At 47.1% G+C, this 10779-nt stretch overlaps 1 protein-coding gene across 1 annotated transcript in view; it reads left to right on the top strand.

Moving 5' to 3' along the window:
- Positions 1-1024: 1024 nt before the first annotated feature.
- LOC105186930 (lachesin) overlaps positions 1025-10779 on the top strand; it is a 302984-nt gene continuing 293229 nt past the window's right edge. Inside the window, exon 1 of the mRNA XM_025304681.1 lies at positions 1025-1556. The gene's annotated coding sequence lies outside the window, so the exon portion shown is untranslated. The remainder of the gene's footprint in view (positions 1557-10779) is intronic.

Below are 10779 nucleotides of genomic sequence, written 5' to 3'. Positions count from 1 at the left end.
ATGGTTTCATTCTTTCCAGATTATTGTGACTTTTAAATAAATTGTAACGTCAATTTGTTAAGCCCTGCGTCAAGCGTCGCCAAGAGTCGCAGCGCGTGATCTTTCTCTCTCTCGCGAGAGAGAGAGAGAGAGATGTGATATCTCGTTTTTCTCTCCTTTAATTTTGCAGCTCGGCCGCAATGCGCAAACCAAACCGTCGGCCCGCGCTCTTTCATCAAATTACTCGATGTGACCAATTTCCAAAACATCGCCAAGAGATATAAGAAACACAAATCTAACTCAAAATAAACTTGAAAAGTGCATGTGTGATGCACATGTCGAGAGAAACTGGCATGATATGCGCGTATTAAGGAAATATGTAACAGTTGACGGAAGCGACCTTCACGTAAACAAGCGCGGTGATAAATAAATAAATATACTCGCAGGATCTAAATTAAATGTGGCTCAGCTTACGAACCTAAATTATGGATTACAGGTAATGAAATCCAAATTGAGCTAAATTAATCAAGCCACGTCTATTAACTTCTCGCATCGCCGTCTCTCTCGACATCACAAGACGTGTCTGGCCTCCGCTGTCTGTTTCCACTTCCGCCTGCGGCCGACCGACAACACACGACAGCCCTCGGAAACGGCGCTTCACCCCGCGCAGAGAGAAGTCGGCCGAATGGCCGAAGTATCGCGAGCGCGTTAAATGGACCAAAGTATCGCGAAGAAGTGCGCGCGCGCGAGCGAGCGAGCGAGCGAGAGAGATAGAGAGTGCCGATACTTTCACGGTATCGTTAGCACCCCCGAGTCCAGCCTTGTTCACCGGCTCGCCGACGACCGCGGCGGCGAGTCTGCCGGCGTCGCGGTCGACTTAAGACGACGCCGTCAGCGTCCACCGGGGGTTCAAACCCCCGACGCGCTAGGTGGGGATTCGGCGTTCCACGTGGAGGCGGAGCGACGTCGCGCGTCGGGGTGCCGAACCGACGCGGGGGCGTCCAACCCCTGAGGCTCCTGGTGGGGAGCCGTGGCGAACGCAGTCCCCGACGGATCACCGAGACGGTGCAACGCGTTCCGCCGGCTCCGTCCGCTGCTCGGCCAAGTCGCTCGCCACGTGACCGCCAGCGTCGGTCCGTAGCTGTCCGTGTGGGTGGGAAACGCGCCGACCGGGACTCCTCGAGACTCTGAGAGGCTCTTCGTCGGGAGGCCTGTTTACGATCACGAGTCCCACTGTTCGCTCGGAAATTTCGTGTCTCGAGGGGAGACAGAGACGCGTTAGACGTGACTATGACAGGACAAGGCGGAAGGACTGTCGCTCGCTGCTCGAGATCGTCCGTGAGGTCCTGAAGTGCGTCCCGAAGGAGCTCGTAATTGGCGTCCACGCGGCTAACTCCGCGCTAGGCTGGACACGTGAGCCCCGCGGGATTGGTGTACCTATGCTCGAGGTCGTCGTGTATGGTGCTGAAAGGTGGTGAACGTGTTGCCTAAGGCCGTTAAGGGCGGTTCGTGATGTTTAGCTGCCGTAGGAGAGTTTAGGTGTACGGATTACCGGGGATAGAGTACGTCCTGATAAGGTAAGACCCTTATCGCCGCTGCGATCCTTGAATCTTGTTTGTGCATACTGCAACGTCTTTGACGCCGCGCTCCGCAGTCTCCGGAGATGGTGGTTATGACTCGACTTTACGTCGGCTATAGCGCGAGCGATTATGAGATTAGGAGTCGTCGCTCTCAACCCGTTTGTGATCTTTGCCGAATACAAGAAAAAATCCCCGAAGATTCGTGTCAACCAGCTGGTCGATCGGTAGCTTAAAATCGATTAAGCTTTCAGTTCCGAGCAGGATGCTCGCGAGTCGATTTTAGATCGACTACAGTGCATGGAATTTTGAATGAAAATTAGAGACCTCTTTGTCAACCTGTCTGTATTCTTGGCAAATCGCATAAAAAATCTAAGAAGATTCGAGTCGATAGACATCGACAGTTTCGATCGGTTCAGCCGTTAGTTTCCAAGAGGGTGCTTAAGGGTTGATTTCATGTCGACTCGTGCGATTTTACGAGCTGTCGTTTCTGAGTCGTCCATGTTCTTTTTATTACCTGAAAGATTTCCGAAAGACTCGAGTCGATCGGCTGACATTTATAGCTTTAACCGGTTGAGTCGTTAGTCTGCGAAGAGGGTGCTTATGGGTTGATTTTAAATCGACTCTAGCACGTGGAAGTTTAAAAAGAAATTAGGAGTCGTCGTTGTCAACCCGTTTGCATAAATCATTTAGGAAAACTCGAGGCGATCAGCTGATATCAACGATTTCATTCGGTTGAGTCGTTAGTTTCCAAGAGGGTGCTTAAGGGTTGATTTTATGTCGACTCGCGCGATTTTACGAGCTGTCGTTTCTCAGTCCTTCGTGTTCTTTTTATTACCTGAAAAATTTCAGAAAAACTGAAGTCGATCGGCTGACATTTATAACCTCAACCGGTTGAACCGTTAGTCTGCGAAGAGCGTGATTACCGATCGATTTTAGATCGACTGTAGCACGCGAAATTTTGAATCGAAATTAGGAGTCGTCAACACGTTTGCCGATTGCATAAATTATTTAGGAAAATTCGGGTCGATCAGCTGACATCAACGGTTTCATTCGGTTGAATCGTTAATATCTAAGAGGATCCTTAAGGGTTGATTTTATATCGATTCGCGATTTTATGAATCATCGTTTTTGCCCGCTTATGTTCTCTCCTGATAACCTAAAAAATTTCAGGAAATTTCGAGTCGGTCAGCTGATGTCGATAGAATTTTAAAAAGATAGTTGTGGATCAATTCCAGATCGGAATTAGAGTCCGTCATTCTCGAGTCGCTTGTGTCTTCTGCCGATTATTAAAAAAATATCCGCAGAATTTCTGCGAATTGTCTGAAATCTCATTTTGCCCGCCCAAAATCCACTCCGGCCGAGAGGGATGAAGACACCTCCGGCGCACGCTGCCTTCGTGAGACACGAAGCTACTGCTGCTGTCGCTTTAATGTAACAAATCTGGACTAAAAGTTGCAATTAGTCCGCCGTAAATTCGCGACGCAGTTGTGCGTCAAGTCGGGCGCAAGGGAAAAAATCCGGCGGGCTCCCTCCCGCCACTTTTAACGTCGCTAATTACGCGCGCGTAGACTCCGGCAAGTGAACGGGCATAAGAGGTGACACACGCGGTAGAAATTTTCCGCGGTCCAATTTTCTCGCACGGTAACTCGCAGAGGGATGTACACACACGTATGCCCACACATACGACACACAACGTACACATACACACATGCGCGTGCGCGCGCACCCGCGTACACAGCCGGCGTGTTCGCCCAGAATACGCGCCATCCGACCATGGAATTAATTCTTCACAAAGTTTGCGGCGGAGCGACGAGGCGGATCAACGCTGCGCACGCCGTCTCAAAGAGATCCACGAACAATTATCCCGGGCGTTTTTAAAAAAGCGCCCGAGCTGTGCGGCGCGCGAGAGTGAAGCACTCCTCCCTTTTTCTTCCCGCAGCGGGTCGCTCTCTCACGGAGCGCGATATTCGTGGCCCGCGGCGAGCAGGGATCGTAAAATGTGACCGGATACGCCTGTCTCCTCGCGCCTCCCCGCGCGGAGCGCGACGGATATAACGACGTTATTATATCCGCGCGATGCCGTTTATTTCAGCGCGCACGCCGAGCTTCAGCCGAGGCGCCTTCAGCCGAGGCGCCTCGCGCGGAATTCTCACGCGGAGAATTCGCTCTCGGGCTCGTCGGGAGCTTCAATGGGTTTTGCGGCGACGATTGCGATTCATCTGGGACTCGCGGTGTCACCCTTCACCCTCCGCTTCGTCGCGTCGCGTCGCGTCGCGTCGCTCGTCGGCTGCTCGATCACTCCGTCGCTGCTCCTTCGTGGCGAACGATTAACCAAAGACTCGCACAGCACGACGTACTTGACCTTGCTTGTGTGACGACAAGAGGGGGGGAGAGGGGGCGGGGAAAGGTGGACACACATCGTCCCTGGGGAAAATTCAAACTTCGCATGCGAATAACAAATGCCGAATGCCGAATAAGGAATGCCAAAGTGTAATTTCCCGAAGTGCACGATTCTTCCGAGGAGGACTTTCATTCCAGAAATAATACACACACACACACATACAGATATATTAATATCTATCTATTTGAGGAGACGTTTATGGTTTTGACATTTGAGTAGACGTTTGAACAGATTCTAATGAAGCCGATTCTACAGTGCCGAAATATGATCTTTTCGACCTCAATATCAAATTAATATAATATAACGCTAATTTAATAGCCCGAAGCTAATATCAATCTACTTTGGTTCTATTTAATCTACAGTCTTGCCGAGAGTTTCTTCGGAGAGATTCGGTAAAACGCGCGTCTCCCGTCATTCGTAGACATTCGCCGGGAGTAGACGCGCGACTTCAGACTTTCTATATAAATTAAATTAGTTCTTTATAATGGGACTTGTGGATGTCGGACAGTTCGAGTCGAAAGTGGGGCGGAATTCTGGGATGCAGGGTATAACTAGGATTGCCAACCGTCTGGTTTTAACCCGGACTATCAGGTTTTCAGAAGTCTTGTCCGGTGTCCGATTAACAAGTTAAACCGGACGTCACATGTCCGATTTTTAAGTTATATTCAATCAATGGAATGAGAGTGCAGATTTTGGCAACGTTTCTCCGTTTCAAGCGCCTACAAACGATCGAGCACCACGAGAAGCAATACCATCTAGCAGATGATCCGCCGATCCATCATTCGCCGATCCTCGTAACACTCCGCTAGCAGGCGCTTGGAATGAGGAAAACCTGTCGCTAAAACATTGTTTAGTTTTGTGTCCAATAATAAAATGTATTATATATTAAAAAAGTAATATATTAAAAAAGTAATAGTTTATTATTTTATTCAATCAAATTTTGTTTATAAAATTGTTTGGAAATTAATGTTGTAAATAAATTCTTGTCATATTTTGTATTTAATATAACGTTATGATTATTATTTCTGTCCGGTTTAGTCTGGTTTGGCTTTGTTACCAGAGAGGAAATGTCCGGTAATTTTAACTTTTGGATTTGGCAACCCTACAACAAGACGTCTCGGTGAAATTGCACCTCGGGCGATTGTTTCGACATTCGGGTTTCGGTTTCCAACGAATTATCCTGCCTTTTGCACACGTTCCGCTGCATTTCGCTCGGCATACATTCGGTGTCAATCGTGCGGACAGGAACGCGTGTTATCCCATTTCTTGCACTTAATTTTGCATCTTCTCCAGCGCTCGAAGGGACAACACTCTCGAGTGCTGAATAAATAACGCGTCTGTCTGTTTACTCAGTCTCCCCCCTTCCCCCATGCACCGATCCTTGGCGAGCGCTCGATCGCTCGATCGCCGCCGCTCGGTGGCGTAAACGACGAATTACAGTTGTCCGCGAAAATGGCGGGAGCTTCGTCGGAATGACGCGCGCGATTGATCAAAATTGCAACACGCGACAGCCCTAGGGAAACAGCGCGGTGTGATGGGGAAAAACGGATTTCCATCCGACGCTACCGCAGACGCGGTGCCGTCAACCATATCGTGCGTCGCACGAATCAGCTGTGATTATGTGAACTTTTTGCCGCGACGAACAAACAAACAAACGCACGCCAAGGCGAGGCGCTGCGCGGGCTCGCGATTGTACCTTCGACTCACTTCGAAAGTAACACGGCGGCGCGATGCGACGTGGAAAGTAGTCGAATTATAAGAGCGGCGAGTTTAATTACTTTCGAATAAGCGCGCTGTATTCCCCCCTTCTCGCGTTTTCCCGCGGCGCGGCGCGACACGCGAGGGAAGAGGACGGAGCGAAAACCCTTTCGGTTTTAGCTCCCCCCCTCTCCGCCGCGCACACCAGCCAGAGAGACCCGCGTTTTCCAATAATTATAAGGGATCCTCGGTTCCCCCCTCCTCCCGGCCTGCCGGCCTAACTTCAGGCGAGCCATTTGTCATTTGAATATTAATTCGCTGTTTCGCTGTGCGGGAAAAGTGTGCTTTCTTTTTCATCGGCTTCCGGCGACACCGCGAGCGAGCGAGCGAGCAAGCGAGGCTACAACAGCGGGGGTCGTTGAATTTTTAACGATAAACACGCTTGTTTTTCTCACTCGCTTTCTTCCGGACGAGCTGCGCGCCGATACGAGGCCGCGGCGCAGGGAGAGCCGATGCGATTCCGTCGCCTTCGTTTTTCCGTCACGGCCGTCGCGGTACGCCACGCTGCGATTTGCATACGTCTATCAACGTAATTTCTCCCGGAGAGAGAAACTTTCGTTTATGATTACATATACCGGGTGTTTAAGAGTAAAAGGCTCCGGACATTAATGCTCGCTGCACTGACGAGGAACATCCGCGGGGTGTGTGTCTCCGATTTTGGCGAAACTTGGCATATTTGTAGAGTGGCCAAAGATAAAACATCCATATATTTTTTTATTGACAATGACTCAGGTTTAAGGAGTGAAACTGCCCCTCAAAGTTTCATCCCCTTTATGCTATCTCGGTAACTATTGCAGATAGGAAAAAACTTTTTAAACGAAAATTGTATGGCATAAAAAAGCGTACAATTTTTGTTCAAAGAGTTTTCTCCTATCTGCAATAGTTACCGAGATAGCATAAAGGGGATGAAATTTTGAGGGGCAGTTTCACCCTTTAAACCTGAGCCATTGCCGATGAAAAAAATATGGGTCTCTTATTTTTGGCTACTCTACAAATATGCGAAGTTTCGTTGAAATCGGAGACACACACTTCGCGGATGTTTCTTGTGAATAAAAAATGCGGAGTTGACACAGACGGGGAGATTGACTTTTTCGAGGTTAGATTAGGTTAGGTTAGGTTAGGTTACAGACATTTCTCGATTTTGGTACGCGAGTTACTATGTGCTCTCACTGATCCGATAAATAAACGAGCGAGTGTCTCGTCGTATCGTTGTTTTATCGTTGCTTTATTCACATTTTGCAATAAAAGTGTTGTAAAACCTGTCTTCCGTCCATTTCTATATAAGCTTGACATCTTCGAATTACAGAATCGCCAGCTTGTTTTCGCAATTCCTGGGCCTCTTCGAGTCTGTTTAGCTGCATCTTGAAATAGCTGACACAATTCTTACTTATGGGTGAAGAATGAAGAAATCAAGCTTTCTGTGTATTCCAATGAGAAGAAATTCGGTGGATCTAATCCGTTTTTTGACAAATGTTCCGTTTAAGTGCCGTCTGATGATTAATATAAAATGGCCATTTTGGCGTTGTAAACACATAATATCCATCGTCGTGAGTGATTATGAATATTTTCCGAACTTTCTCCCGCAGTGGATATTCGTCGTTGTTTCAATAACAGCAATGAATAATTATTCTGATCTGGAAAAAGTTGACATGCTATTGGTTCTTCAATTATTCTTACATGAAAATATTTGCAAAGTTTTATCAAATATCAATTACAAATATTCAAGATCTTCGAGAAATACACTTTGAATCCAAAAAGCACATAACTTTGTGCTTTCTCTTCTTTTTCTTTTCTTGAAAAATAACAAGTAATTTGAACATTCGTTTGTAGTTATATAATTTTCCTTTATTGTCATAAATTCTGACAGTTGAGAGCGCGCTGAATTCGTATTAAAATTCCTACAATATCACGAAAAGAATTACGTGACATCATTTAAAAAATTCAAAGTGGCGCTTTTTCACGAAAAAATTATTTTTTCCATTTTTTTATTGCAAGCTTGCACGTAACAGATGAACGTTCATCTCACAATTCTTTCTTTCAACCGTTGGAAGCGCCTCAAAAATTGAGCCTGGAATATCCCCTAATGGCGCAACGCGTCATCTTTCTAACCTCTTTGATGCGAGTAGTCGACAGCCGCTCTCGCGTCCTCCGCCATATTATTAATAAACTGATTTGAAATTATTTTATAATCGCGATACGACTGTTTCACCATCGTGTGTTGCCAACAAAGTGGTTTATAATGGTTATCGATGGAACGATCCGTGACTTATCTCAAAATAATCTCTCATTCCTTGTCGGCAGCGATTTAAAGGACGAAGACGTGCGGCAGATGCGTGCACGTACCGTTCGCACTCTGCAGATTAACCTCGCTCGATTGACATCTGCTCCTCAAGCAAAATCGTTCGCTCCGACCGTGAGAGGTCGGTCTCCGCGGACGCGAATTCCTCGGTTTCGTCGTTCCGGAAAAAAGAAGAGACGCCAGGCGAGGAGAGGAAGATCGACTGCGGGGCCTCGCGATTATTCAGCGTTTCCGTCCGCGCTTATGAAAGCTCGTGTCGCGTAATGTTCACTCTGCGAAGCAGTTCTGCCGTCTCGCAATTGCTTCATCGGAAAACTCAGCGCGCGTGAAAGTGCCCCTCGCGCACACAAGCGGCTGCTCTCGCGACCTCGGCCGCTGCGTAACTCCATTCCGGCAAGTATATATCCGCAGTTAAAGGGTCAAGTCTAATTGCGCGGCGGTGAAATTCGCGATACTGCACGAATAACACGCACGCTCGTGCGCGGCGCGCAAAACTACAATGGCGAGAATGGCGGCGCCGCGGCGGCGAGGAATTCACTCTCCCCGAAAATCCACTCGCGTTTGTTCCTCGAGCACTTTTAAGTGACGTATCCCTTTAGCGAGTAATACACTTATTATAACTCGCAAAAAGTTACCGTCGAACCAAGACTAGGCGCCCCCTCGCCCCTCCTCGGGGATCGCTCCCCCTCCTTCCCCCGAGATGGAGTTTATCATTATTCCGCTGCGAGGTGCGGAATTATCGGCCGAGCCGAAAGTTCAACGCGGCGCGCGACGCGAATAATAAAACCGCGGTTTTGCGCCACGTTTAGCCCGCAATTATGAAGAGCCGGCGAAGGAAGTGCGGCGGCGGCGATGACGACGATGACGGCAACGGCGGGTAAAAAATTCGAGAGATGCGTCCGATTGCGTAAATCCCCGCCGCTTTACAGGGCGTTACCCGGAACGAAATTAACATTGATTAACTTGAACTACTTAAGGCTGGAGAACGAGAGAGAGAGAGAGAGAGAGAGAGAGAGAGAGAAAGAGAAGGGGAGGGAAGATGAGAAGACGGGGAGGAGGAGGGGGAAATCGCGCACATCGGCGCTCGCGCGCGGTCCCTTATATGGGGAAACTTCGTAGTTGGATTAACTCGTGCGGCAAAGTAAGTTACACTACATGACGCATCCATTTTCCCGCGAGCTTTTTTCCTCTTATCTCTCCTCTCATCTTCGCGGTTTAAGCGCGACTCGCCAGTCACTCCGCCCGCCCGTCGCGTCAGCCGCGCGCATTATAAGATTTATACGGAAATGATATTACACGGAGGCGAGAGAGAGAGAGAGAGAGAGAGAGGGGAGGGGGAAGTGGGAGAGAGGGAGAGAGAGTGCGCGCGTTGCACGGAACTAAAGGGGAACTGCGCTCGTCGGGCGGTTCATAGCCGCAGCGACGACACGATACTCGCGCGCTTGCATAATTTATAAGCGCGGTAATTCGTACACCAAATCGCGCGCACCTGATTGCGCATCGACGTCCGATAATTCAGCCGCGCGACTTCCCGCCGTCGTCACGAATCGTCCTGGGATCCTTCCAAGCGCGAGCTTAACCGTCGGGCCGTCCGCAGGCAAGACGTCGTGCTGAGGTGAAGTCGTCGCGGAGTTTCATTTATTTGTCTATTTGTTCGCTTAATTAATGATGAGGTTCCTCTTTGCACCGGAAGAAGAGCTGCGGAGATTCCGAGATACACGAAGAGAAACAGTCTCGCGTCAGGAACTGAAGTAACCGATTGGTTACGACATGAAACGATACATCACCGACGAAAATAGAAGATATGTTGAAACTATCGCTCGGAAAATAAATCAAGTACTACCTGAATAACAGCTGAGCGATGAAGATCAATAAGAGCAAGAGTGAGTCTTCGAAGGCACCAGCGGTCGGACATTTTCGCCCGCCGTACACGGGATGCTTCTTAAGGGGATTGGAGAGTCAGATTGCTGAAAAATCGTGCTTGTTTTTGATATTATTTTGTGACGAACTGAATAAATGTGCAAGAATGAAAATTTTAGGTATATTTATACAACATATGAAGAGTAGAAAAATTTTGTTTATTAAGAAATACTCATATAAATATACGATATATATAACTGAAATATATTCTCCTTTTCTTTTCAAGTTGTCGTTTTTGCAATAATATCTCGGCTCTCGATGGTCCGATCAGAGCGAATTTTAGCTAGAAATCTTGAGGAGGCTTATCATTATCCGGTGAACCATTACAAAAAAAAATCGAACAAGATTAACAAAATGGCAGCTATTATTAGGAAAAAATCCAAATTTTTCAGTTTTTTTACAATAAAAAAATTAATATTTCGAAATGAAATATTTTGACGTAATTGTCCATGGTTCATCTGAGAACCGAATGAACAAATATTATTGCTTTAAAATTTCAAATCGATACGAAGCTCAGTTTCAGAGAAATCATTGCAAAAAGTTGAACAGTAAAATTTCGAGAAAAACGCGTTTAAAATTTAAGTGGACGTATATTTATATGAGTATTTGTTAATAAACAAATTTTTTCTACTCTTCATATGTTATATAAATATATCTAAAATATTCATTCTTGCACATTTATTCAGTTCGTCACAAAATATTATCAAAAACAAGCACGATTTTTCAGTAATCTGACCCTCCAGTCCCTTTAAGTACTGTTCGATATTTTAGGAGTTGATCTTGAAGTCATTTTATGAAGAGAAGTTTATATGCATTAAAAAAATACTCGATACGGTCTCAAA

This window comes from Harpegnathos saltator, unplaced genomic scaffold (assembly GCF_003227715.2).
Source record: "Harpegnathos saltator strain DR-91 unplaced genomic scaffold, Hsal_v8.6 scaffold636, whole genome shotgun sequence".
In the NCBI taxonomy this organism is placed as follows: domain Eukaryota; kingdom Metazoa; phylum Arthropoda; class Insecta; order Hymenoptera; family Formicidae; genus Harpegnathos; species Harpegnathos saltator.
Note: the sequence above shows the minus strand (reverse complement) of the source record. Positions and strands in the feature narration are given on the sequence as shown.